General features: G+C 38.3%; 1 protein-coding gene across 3 annotated transcripts in view; it reads right to left on the reverse strand.

Annotated features, from left to right (window-relative positions):
* Positions 1-11,325, reverse strand: part of KCNK2 (potassium two pore domain channel subfamily K member 2) — a 68,565-nt gene extending 57,240 nt beyond the window's left edge. Inside the window, exon 1 of one of the 3 annotated variants that reach the window (XM_042051724.1) lies at positions 11,086-11,325. The gene's annotated coding sequence lies outside the window, so the exon portion shown is untranslated. Of the gene's footprint in view, positions 1-6,296; positions 6,550-7,302; positions 7,610-11,085 lie in introns of those variants that run through there. The other 2 variants (XM_042051725.1, XM_042051727.1) reach the window with 2 other exon arrangements.
* Between the last annotated feature and the right edge of the window lie 878 nt (positions 11,326-12,203).

Here is a 12,203-nt window from a genome sequence, read left to right on the forward strand (position 1 = left end):
AAGAAGGGGATGTGAAAAACAACAGCATACAAATTTTTAAGGTTCTGGGAAATAAAATATGACAGAATTATGGAGGGGAGCAGGGGGTTTTCTGTTTATTTGTTTGTCTTGGTAATTAGTAAAATCAGATGATGGAGAATTTATATTTGAACTCATTTGTGTTAAACTTTTAAAGAAAGTACCCACTGACTTTTTACCTACATTCTGCTGTTTAATAGAAACCCCATGCCAATGGAATTCTTCTGTAGAGTGCTACTGTTATAGCAATAAGTGTCTCAGTTTTCTCTCCTCCAAAAATTCCTAGAAGGAATCATAATTTTCAGCAAAATACAGTTGTTTTGTATAGTTAAAACTATGGGTCATACTAACTACATGCTGTATCAATGACAAAAGTCCACTGGCTGGAAAACAAGGTACTAAATTCACTGGACAAATACACATTGGTGTTGGTAAAGAAATTATTACATACAGTGTCTGTAGCTAAATCAATGCTATTCCTTGTTACTATGTTACACAGAAATGTCTGCAAGTAATTCCTGTGTCTTAAAATGTAAACTTTATGGTGATTCAAGGAAATGGAGGATAACTTTTCACAGCTGTTATATGTCAGCAATGGAAGACCTATTCTTGCCAGTCTTTTGATTAGTATCTTCCCACTACTGTGTCCTTCTGAAATTATAGGTAAATCCCTGTGAAAAAAACCCCACATAGAATATTTATTCTTTTGGATTTTCCTATTTTCAAACCTGTAGAGAAGATTCCTTTCCTCTTGAGCACAGGTGGTTTCAGTGTTTTATTTTTATCTGACCCAAATATCCCAAAACCTAAAAGTAGCTGTTTTTATCAATGCACAGTCATTAAGAAGCATCACACCAAAATAAACAGCATGTTTTCAGTTGCATCCTTCCTTAAAACCCAAGAGCCAAAGCAACTGTTAGACCATCACAATTTAGTGGACAATTCTTCTTCTCTTGCATTCTGTACTCCTTAGTTCTGTCGGTATGACCTGGAAGATGTTCCCACAGGAAGTTATCCTAGAGCAAGTCAATTGTCATCTAAGGACTTATATCTGGAACATGGCCCTTTTGTTTATGGACACAGCTTGAGGGGGAGACCAGCACACTGTAGTGCAGCCCTGTCATCCAAGAAGCTCTTCTGTCTGCAATGAGATAAAAGGTATCTTGACTTGGGCATGTAGAAATCTAGAGGCTGATTAAAATTCTGGAATATTCTGACAACAGCTGCTTTAAGCAGAAGTTACCAGATGGTAATATTTGTGTGGGTACCACGTCATCTGGCAAGGAACAAGCTAATGATGCACAAAATGTTTTGATGCACAGCCTTCAAGCAGTAAATTTAAAGTGATATGAGGCCATGCAAGGACTCATCTACACTGCTCTGCAGTGATACAAATGCGTGATACAAATTATTCTTACCAATACAAGTGCACAGATAAGGAGACACAAAGTTATTTGGCACATAATGGTTGTTGGTATTAAAGTGAGTGTCGTTCCTCAAAATGACTAATATTTGTGAACTTCTATGTAAATTTGCAGGAAGTTATAGATCATATTTTAGATATATTGCAGTTGGGATGGTGGGTGTTTGGAATATAAAAATCCAGCAGTCACATGGAGATTAAAGCACAGGCCTCTTTCAGTCATATTTTTGAAATGGAACACAATGGCAGCCTAAAACCCCAAAACCAACCCAGCCTGTCAAATTTAAGGAAAACCACTGGAAAACTCAGGAAATACTATTTATATGGGAATATCTTAAACACAGACAAGACTAGAGCCCTTGTCTGCAAAGAAACACTTTGTATTTCAAGTCAGCTGGTTTCAGAGCTATCTGCTCAATGTATATGTATAAGAGGCTCTGATTCAACTCCTTTGATATGAATTACATGATTGATAACAGAAAAATGACAGAAAGAGTAAGCTGATTTCTTGCAGTGGTCTTGCAAGAATATTTGAAGACTCTGAAGGCTCAAAGCATCAATTTCCTGGGGTTTTTTATTTGCTGAAGAAATCCACAGAGCAGAGTTCGTCCAGACGTAAAAGTATCAGTACCTTTTTAACCATGTGCTATTTCAAGAAATACATGGTTGTGGTCTGCATTTCAATTATTACTCCAGAGTTCACATCCTATTTGTAACCAACTTGTCTATGGAAAATGCAAAACTAAAAATAGGCCTTCACATGCACCTTGATTTCACTCTTTCATTCAATTCTTCAGCACTTGCACTAGAAAAATGAGAACCTTTTTAAAGTACATACTTTTACAGATCAGGGCTCAGTCGGAATCTCTCTGAAAATCATGTTGAACAGGTAGCCTGCTGATTTAAATTGCAGTGTTGAAACCTTTATAAAAGAATACAAAATAATACTGAATGATTAGTTCAACATTCTTGTGTTCTTGAAAGCTCTGAATTTGGGAATTTTGTTTGTTTTGCTGAAAAATGCAGCTGTCTTGCTTTGAATTAAATAATTTACTTCTCCTAAAAAACATTTTCATAAAATATGAGAAGTCTTCTAACAAATAACCAAAGTTTGACCAAGGTCAGATAAATTATGTTCATGAATATATACCTCTATAAAGCACAAATATATTACTTATTACTATTTTTACTCCTCTTAGGAAAGAGTCCCTTAGCTATGCATATGCTGCACAATCAACTGTTTAAAATACACTAGAGTGAAATTCACTGTTGATGATCTAAGTCTGTTACTGGTCTGTGACTGGTGGTTATCCTTTGTTCCTTTAGCTTGCTATTTAGGACTTCTGAGAAAGCAATTAGAGTGATAATTGTTGTCCTTAGAAATTTAAGACAGAATAATCACATCAAATCATATAAAATTATTTGTGTATTTTTTTATTTGTTCTGTTGGACAATTTCTCCAGGACAACTATTATATTCAATATCCTCAGAATATTAGCATCCTGCAGTAATGTATTTAGGTTGGGCATGTTTATTATATTTATTAACCAAAGGGCAAAAATAACAGAATGAGATGTAATAGAACACATACATTTTCTGTGCAATTAGCAATCAACATATTTAATTGTTTCTCATACATGTTTGTTGATTTAACTGGAAGTCAACAACAGATTCTAAATTCAATACAATTTACTTAGTACAGACCAAATTCTGTTCCAGAGGTTTGAGCAACCCTGAACTTCAAGTACTACTGTAGCCTTATAAGTTTCTGGAGCACTGGTGAAGAATTCCCTCTAAAATGTATCTGGATGTCTACATTGGCAAGAGACATATCCTGCACAGCCCTGTGTCCATCAGCAAGAGTATGGTCACATAATGTCCTGCCTACCTGTTGTCTGGGGCTCTGGCACATGAAGAAACCTGGACCATGTTCTCCCTTCATTCTCCCAACACCTGAGGTGTGAGAGAAGCTCTTGTGCAAGAGTGTAAAGCCAGAATCCAACCGTGCTCTTTGGAATGAGCTGGGGAGCAGACAACAGTAAGAAAGAGCTACAACTCACCCAAAATGCCAGTGGCACAAGGCCAGAGGCTCAGCCCCAGCTCAGGATATAGGCACCTGAGGTCACCACTGCTGTCCACCACTCCTGAAGTGAAGCTATCAGGTCAAGGATGTGGAAGAGTGCCACACAGCATTGCATATTCCCATATGCAGAGGGGAACCGGTGCAACTCCCAAAAATTTCCGAAACCACCCAGACTAATGAGACAGTCAGCTCAGCACCTGAGTACCTGTCTTTGAGAATTGACACAAGTATGCACACGGAGCAGAACACAAGAACAGCATAAACAAAAATCAACTTTCTTGGCAGTCCCTCACAGATTTATCACACCATTTATCTCGCAGATTTATCTGTTATAATTTTACCACGAGTAACTTCATTGACACTTCTACTTTCCCCAGAGCTGGGTCTAAACCACAAATTTCACGTGCAGCTCTAAATTCCCCTGAATTTTCAGATTAAGAGATATGCCAGAAATTTTAAGTTTATTTTCCCTTAGCTGGGAAATTATTCTTACAAAACAATAGTTGTCTCCAGTCCAAATACAGTAAGTGGGCACATGTTTGATTCTTCTGCCTGCAATTGTACAATTATGCTTTTCCTATGCTGTTTATTTGTCATGATTTCACTTTGATCACATCTATATACTGAAACATTCAGCTGATGGAACCACTGGCTTTCTTTTTGAATAGTGGATAACGAGCGATGAAAGTACAGAAAATGTGCATCTGACATAATGCTGGAATTCAGATACATGATAAAATATCTAAAATGCTGAAGGATCTTATGGCTTAAGTAGCTGTTCTGTCTCCTGAATCATCACATGACTAAAAGTGCTACATGGAACTGGGATTAGAGACAACACAAAGAGTCATTTAGACCAGGCATTGCAGTCTTCAAATAAAATGTGGATGAAAATTGCAGAGACTCTGGAGGTCATCCTACTGTCATTAAAACAAATTGCAAAATTGTTGCAAGAGAGAGGGAGCAGGAGCCAGCTATCTGATAGGTTATTAAATACTGAGCCCTATTTAAAAGTATGTAATTTCTTCAATACTCAATCTTCAAAGTACTTTGTCATACACTATCTGGTTAACCTTCATAATATAAGAATTGTTTCTACATTTTGAAAATACAGTTACTAGGGGTAAAATAACAATTCTCTAGCAGAAGTGGGGTAACTGTGCCTCAGGAGCTGCCTCATTCTTTCTGGCTCTGAGTAAATGTCAGTATCAGGATTTAAAAACAGAATTTCTTGGCTTTTCTTCTCAGGACAATATCCAAAACACTGTGTCACTTTCTATGCTGCATGAAAACAGACTTAAAATAACACCAGCATCTTCCACCTTGTACTATGTATATCCCTTAATTTTAAAAATATTACATGTAACTCTATCCAAGCTCAACAAAAAGAACCTATGATCTGAATCAGAAAGTACCAAGTATAGAACTCCCCAAGGTCACACCCTCACTAGCTTTTTTACACCTGCACTATACTGCCTGCAAAAATAGTTACCCTATAGGCTAACTTCTGGAGAAATTCCTGCTTTTGCAGATCTATTATTGTTAGGATACAACAATATCAAAGTCATATAAAGCTTGCCAACTGTTTGATCATCTCTTGACACCCTGTGGGCAGAAAAAAAGTACAATTTACACAGCTCAATCCCTTAAGTCAAAACTGCAGAGATCCAAGGATTTCGTAATTTTCTAGTAGCAAATCCATCTCTAACCCACAGCACTGCAATATGAATTGAATATAGAGTAGACATAATGCCCTAGTAAATATTCTAGATTAACATTTCAATTACTTTTACCACCTTAGTAACAAAGAAAAAATTAATAAAATTACTGCAGGATTAAGTAGTTACTGTCTAATGCTTCCAGTCTTATTATTATTTGTTCAAACCCATTACATATGCCAGTTCTCAGAGAAGGCAAATGAAACCTATCTTTGTTCAAAAATAACATATTGCAACAGGAAGCATTCCTAGTGATGCACAGGTCCTAACAAAACCAGCAGCTGGATAGAACAGAGCCAGTTTGGTCCTAAAAGACGTTTAACAAATGGGATTTTCATGCCAATCTGGGCCTCCCATTTTTAAATGACACCTCCTAACCCTCTGCAAGGATGGGCCAATAGTGTTGGATGCTTCCTAGCTTTTTTTCGATGCAAGTGTCTTCATGAGAACAAACCCATGTTAATCATATTTCTTCTAGCATACTAATATAAAAACATGATCCTCATTGAGTCTATAAAGATGCTCACAGGATTTTTTATTTTACTTATCTCTGTTATCAAGCACAAACTCAACTTCAGCATGAAGCTGCTATGACCAATTTACAATGATATGTCTCCTTTAAATTACTTGTTTTATGCTCTCTTTACACCAGTAAGTTGTATTAAAGCAAGTCTTTCAAATTGGTGTATTCCATGTATTGTTTAAAGCCTCTGATTCTAACCATTTTATCCACTTCAAGATCCTTTTATAGCTTCCTGTGTAGGTAAGCAGGATTTAGCACAAAGGAGAGTCCAACTCCAAATATAGATGGTTGTGTTTAGCACAGTGTTTGTTACCACATTAATTTCCTGCATTCCTGTTCCAACTTGAATATAATTTCCCAGTGCAGAGAAACCTCAGTTGTAGACAGTTTACGGAGATCAGCCTCAGGCCACAAGTACTCTGAAAGAGAAATGTTCTTCTTTCCTTGGAGACTCGTGCCATTTCTGGAATGAAGGCAGATTTGTCAGCATACAAACGAGGATGTTAAGTATACTTCTTGGAGCAGGCATACCTGAAATTTTCCCAGGGCTAGCAAAGATTATACTTTCTCTGGTACCAGTACTGGAATTATGTATTTTCAGAAGCAAGGGAATGAGGAGTGATCACACTTTGAGGAATGATCAATTCTTCTCCTTCCGTCACCAAACATTTCCAGACCCTTTCCCTTGTTCTCATGAGGCTGGTCACTCTCTTTATCCCCCTATTTAAACTTCTGAGAGAGGAAAGAATGTTTTATCGTTATCATGAAAAAGTGGTTGCACAGGGATTAGGGAAGGGAACACAAACGAAGGAAAGAAGGTATGTAGGTAGGTTTGGGTTTGGTTCCCTATCTGCCTAACAATCCATAAAGAGTAATGGCACTGCAGCACTTCATAGCACATATTGCCTTGTGTACAGTTAAATAATTTTTTTAATTTGGAAACTTAACATTCAGCAAGAATGCTGGCTGGCATTACACAGCAGCTCCTTCATCCAGGGAAGAATTCACATCTCCAAGAAGGACATATTCTTTCTGCTGTCACTGAGCCATTTTTTACTTTGTGCCAAAGTGTCTGCAGAAGTCTGTCAGTCAAGACAAAACACACAGACTCAAAAACTTGGCCATGCCATTGCTCACAGTCTGCTACAGACCCGAGAGCAAGCCAGACAGCATCTGTGGAGGATACAGGAGGAAAGGTGACCTCCAGTTCACCAGCGGGTGTGAACAGATAGGAGAGATGTATTGATTCTGCTGTTCTGGATCCGTCTCACCCCCACCCCCATGTTCACACACATCCATATGAAACACTGCTGAAACCCCCAACACAACGTGGTGCATCGCATCCTTTGCACGTTCATTCAGGACACTCCAAGGATGCTGCCTACCCATCCTCCTTGTACAGCATCCTACGTGGGACTGTCCCTCTCTCACACTGCCATTGCTACAGTTCCAGCCTGTCCTCAGCCCTCCTGCTTTTCTCAGCCCCTGTGCAGATATCACTGTATCATTGCAATTGCCCCAAAGCAGCCGTTCTTACCTTCACATCTTGCACCAGGGTCCTCACCAGCAGCAGCTGACATAGATCCTGTGACTCATGGTCACAAGCCTATGTATATCCTATGTAGTGTTGGTTTGGTTGAGAAGAAGCTTTGGTTGGAAACAGAAGAGCGAAGAGACAGAGATGGATGTACCATTCATCTCTCAGATATGACTGGAGGTACATGTTGCTGCAACAGATTTACAAGTAGACCAACACTTTTTTTCAATTTGTTTTCAGTGCTCTGAGTTATTTTTGGCCAAGAATGCTATTCTTTGAGTGTCTGAGCTCCTCTGGAGGCTTCTTCTTCCTGTGAACCGTGGACTGGTTCACTGAGCAGCCTCCAAGTCCTGTGTGGTAAGCTATCAGTTCCAAGAAGAATGAGTCAAGTGTTTGCCCACATGAAATTCATCCCCTGTTATTTTAGGAAGAAGCAGAGAGGCTCATAACTCATTCTCATCACTGCTGGGAAGCAGTCACCAGGTCTCTTGCACAATGCATTGAACTGTGCTTTCATAGTGATTCAGGCAATATAATGTTACAGCCAAGGTAACACATGACATGGCAATGCCATGGAATGTGCCCTTGTAACAAAAATTAAATATTTCAGCAGATATCCCTGCACTTCAACAAGGATCATTCATCTACATCCAGATTGAGATCTGTTGAAAATATTTTAAAACAGATTCATCTAATTATTTTTAAATTTGGTAATGAAATAATTGCATTACTAACAATGTTAGAAATAATTTGAATTCTTACTAATACCATGAATTAAATCTCATACATGTCCATCAGCATTTATATTGCTTGTTTTTCCTTTGACTGTGAAGGGCTTGGAATCACTGGATCATGAGTTTTATTTCGGAAAAATGAAGCTCAGTCTGCAAACCTATATTTGATCTTGCTTTTTCTAAAATAGACTGAATCTGTGTTCATCCTTCCTTTCACTGTGCAGATGCATCTTCTGCAGTGAACACAGAAAAGCAATACTCAGCAGAGTCTCAGGTGAAGATGTTAAATCTTCCACTCCAAGCCTAATTTGACACACAGCCTCAAGATACTCTCCTTTATCAGACTGAACCTGTCTATCTTGAGTGTCACTCCAGACACAAAATTCCTGCAGTGCTCCATATGGAGTTCATCCTGGATGGGTTCATTCAGGCTGAGGTACTTCATCACTGTAATGCCTAATTAGCTCCATGACTTCAGGACCTGTAGAATCTTCCAGCCCTGCCTACAAAGTCCATATCATAAGCTGAAGGTGCTGATGGCGTACCCTCAAACAGGCTTAGAGAACAGACTTCTTGCACCAGCTCCCAAATCCTGCCTTCTCTTACGGTGTTGCATTCAGCTGTGTAGTTTCCTGTGAAGGCTCAAGGCACAGCGTCTGCTCTACAGATGTGTGATGAACCAGTTTAAAGGACAGAATAAAATGCCATGCAAAACCAGAGTGGCAAGTGGTCACTGTAGCTGAGATTGAGGTTAAATTACTTATAAATCTCCTCTGTCAACAAGTTATTTAAGGCTTGCCTCTATATTTTTATCCTTCCTGCTGGTTTGAGTTTCTGGATCATTATTGCAGATTAATGATAAGTATATTAGTAAGACAGACTTCCTCCCAGAGGTTGGAAACATGTATTTTAGAAACTTGTTCCTCTACCACTTTATTTCAGCAAGAATTAAGGTTTCTAAGAAACAAATCAGGCTATTTATGTATTAGATGAGAAATAGCAAGGAGAGATTTTACTTTTTAAATTTCAGCAAAAAACAAGAGTAACTTATAATTGTGCCATTAAGATGTAGTCTGAAGAAAAATGAGCAGATGTGAGTACATTTCTAAGCACCCATCAGTTTAGCTTGGTGATGAGTGAGAATGCTGATTTTTACATTCTGTGTAAAAAAGAAGATGCTGGAATAATCTCAGCAGCACCTTAATTCTGCAGTCTTTATGGTGTGCTTGGAGTTGGAATATGCACAATCTCCACTGATGTTCACAGGGCAGTGTAAGCATTGACAGTCAGCAACTTCACTAAAGAAGTAAAACCTGTGCTTCAGGGACCCCCTAAAGAGAATGGTCCCCTCCCTGAGTAATAGTTGTATATGGCAACCACAATCAAAAAATACTTTTCAATTCTAACAATTTGAATCTCACATTGACTCAAATGTGACCCTTTGCTAATGTGACCACTTCGCAGTGTGAGAGGTATGTTGGTTAAAGTCATGTGACTGCAGCTTCCTGGAAAGAAAATTTAGAATAATAAAGCCACAGACAGCTGCAGAGAAAACTCCAAACACATCGTGCTACACCCAGCTTTTAACAGTATCCACTGAAATAAACACAGAGAGAAAGAGAGAACCAAAGGGTAGTATTAATTCATAGGAAAATCCCACAGATGGATTAAGATTGCTGAAGGTTGGGATTATACAGTTATGTCTGACAGTTATGGTTTTGAAAACTAGGTTCTAAAGCCTCTAAGGAGTTTTTGCAGCACCACTACATTTGAAGTCTTAGACTTGATGGCTTTTTTACTCCAGGATTGTTCTCCACATCTGGACAAGCCCTATACACCAAGATGGTGACTAATAAATGTAGTAAAACAGATAGAAAAGCTCTTTAGGCCTTTTTAGGGATTCAGCAAGAAGGAGACTGACATAGATTGGTTTACAATTTAAAATGGAATGACATCACACTTTTGCCTTGCTTTCCAATTCTTTTGGATATACCACGTGCAAGTAGGGAAATATCCATGGTGTTGATCTGCTTGTGCTTTTAAGATAGAGCATGGGAGGAGGGAAGCAGACAGGAGGGAAGGAGGGAAGGAAGGAGGGACGGAGAAAGGGCAAGCTGGTTAATGTTTTTCTTTCAGCTTGCTTTTTATGAGTCACACCACTAAGTATTTGCATTAGCAGGTCTCCTGCTGCTGCTAGATCATTCAATTGTTTGTTTAGTTGCTGTGCCTCTTGAAAAGTCCAGCAACACTGAATTTTTATACATCTTCCTTGTATGTTACTAATGAATTAAATCTTTAAGAAACAAAATGTTCGCATCACTGTTCTACCTGCAGAAGTAGCAGTCCCTCCAGTCCCAGTGCTATTATTCACTCAAATAAAAGGTTACAGAACCAGACCAGTATTTATTACTTCTTTGTATGTTGTCTCCTGATCAAATTGTATCAGAAAAAGTGAAAACAACAACATAACTGGAATGTCACAATAATCGAGTTTAAAGTTCAAAGCTTCTTATTCCCACTTGTGAATTAAAATGAAAAAGTTGCTTAATCTTGAACAACGTTTGCAAACCCGAACACTGAGTATAACTTTGACCAAATCACTTTGAAAGAGTTGTATTTCTTTCTTCAGGTATGAGACAAACATTGCCCACAAATGTATCAAATCAGAAGTTATATACAGTAAGATTGAGACTGCCTTATTCTTACAAAACAGGGTCTTCAAAAAAATCTTGTTGCTGAGTTTGACAAAGGTAAGGCTGTAAGCAAAACTCTATCATGGTCACCATGAAGAGAAGCTGCTAAGTCTAATTAGAGAAAAGGAACAAAGAACAGCAAACAACTTATTTTTTCTTTGTGAGGATAACCAGCAATTTTCTGTTTGATCTCCTTCCTCTCTTGCTTATTCCTCAGCATTCTGAATTTCTTTAATAGTTTGCTTTCAACAAACCTTTTTTTTTCATTTTCAAGAGTGCCAGCATAAGATATGCTAATTAAATACAAGCTACAAACCTGTCTTAGATGAAAAGGCAATAAAAGCACACAAACTTACCTGTTCACAGAGAAGGATAGTTCAGACTAGAGATCCACTCTGTGAGAGAGATGGAGTCCCAAGAGGAGCGTTTGTAAAGGAAGCTTTTCAAAATATCTTTATATCTTCTACATAAGATGTTCGTTTTGGTTTTCCTCCTCTTTAATCAAAAAAACGACTGATGGGAGAAAAGTAGGTGTTTAAAGGACGTAAAAGCCTTGTCTTGGTTGTAAAATGAACAGTATATTAAGAGAAGCTTCTCTTGACTGCAGGCGTGTGATCTACTCAACTTTCTTTTGGTTCAACCCCAAACAGCGACTGTGGATAAATGGTATCTTCTTACTTATGACATCTGTTCCCTGTGTGAAATCAGACATGCGTGTCCTGACTTCAATAACAAAAATGCTTTTTTCCTAGCTACTTGTTATTCTTGCTACACCAACATAACTGAGAGAGTATGAGCTATAGCTCTTGTCTGTCTAAAACAGAGCTATGGGATAATTAAAGGACTATTCAGTTATTTCTATGCAAATTAACTGCCTAGGTGAAATTTAAAACATAGCTTGCTCTTCAGAACATTTGTCACTTGTAGTGATCTGCTAGGAGACAAGAAGTTAGAAGACAAAAATGTTTAGTTGCCTGATTTAATTAATCTGGAAACTTTTAGGTAGAAATTCTGTCTTCCACTTGCCACGTGAGCTTGTTTTTTGAAGTGACTGAAAACACTGAACAATTCTCTGAAGCTGGAGGTTTAACCTCCCTCTTGTACAATTACTGCATCATTCTAGATCCATTCTTGCCTATATGCCACTAGGGCTGAAGATGGCCTTCAGAGAGAGGATTTCTAGGATGACTCTGGAACAGCAGGTCACTCTCTACATAAAAAATGGCAAGGCACTGCAACAATTTTTGTACTACAACTTATACCCTTTTCTGGAATGTGGTATTGATGTTTAAATGTCTTTAGGTATATACAAGGGGCACCAGTGATCAGTATGTTCTACTCAGAGTGCTCTTCCTCACCTCTTACTCTACAGTGGGTGAAACCCACTGGCTATTGACTTACAGTTAATTAAAATACTCCTTCAGGTGAAGTGCTAAAGCACTATCTGGGCTCTGAAAATGCTAGATTTTATCCC

The sequence above is a fragment of the Corvus kubaryi genome, unplaced genomic scaffold (assembly GCF_017639235.1).
Source record: "Corvus kubaryi isolate FWS band 111438036 unplaced genomic scaffold, C.kubaryi_AGA036_p1.0 76, whole genome shotgun sequence".
Lineage (NCBI taxonomy): Eukaryota > Metazoa > Chordata > Aves > Passeriformes > Corvidae > Corvus > Corvus kubaryi.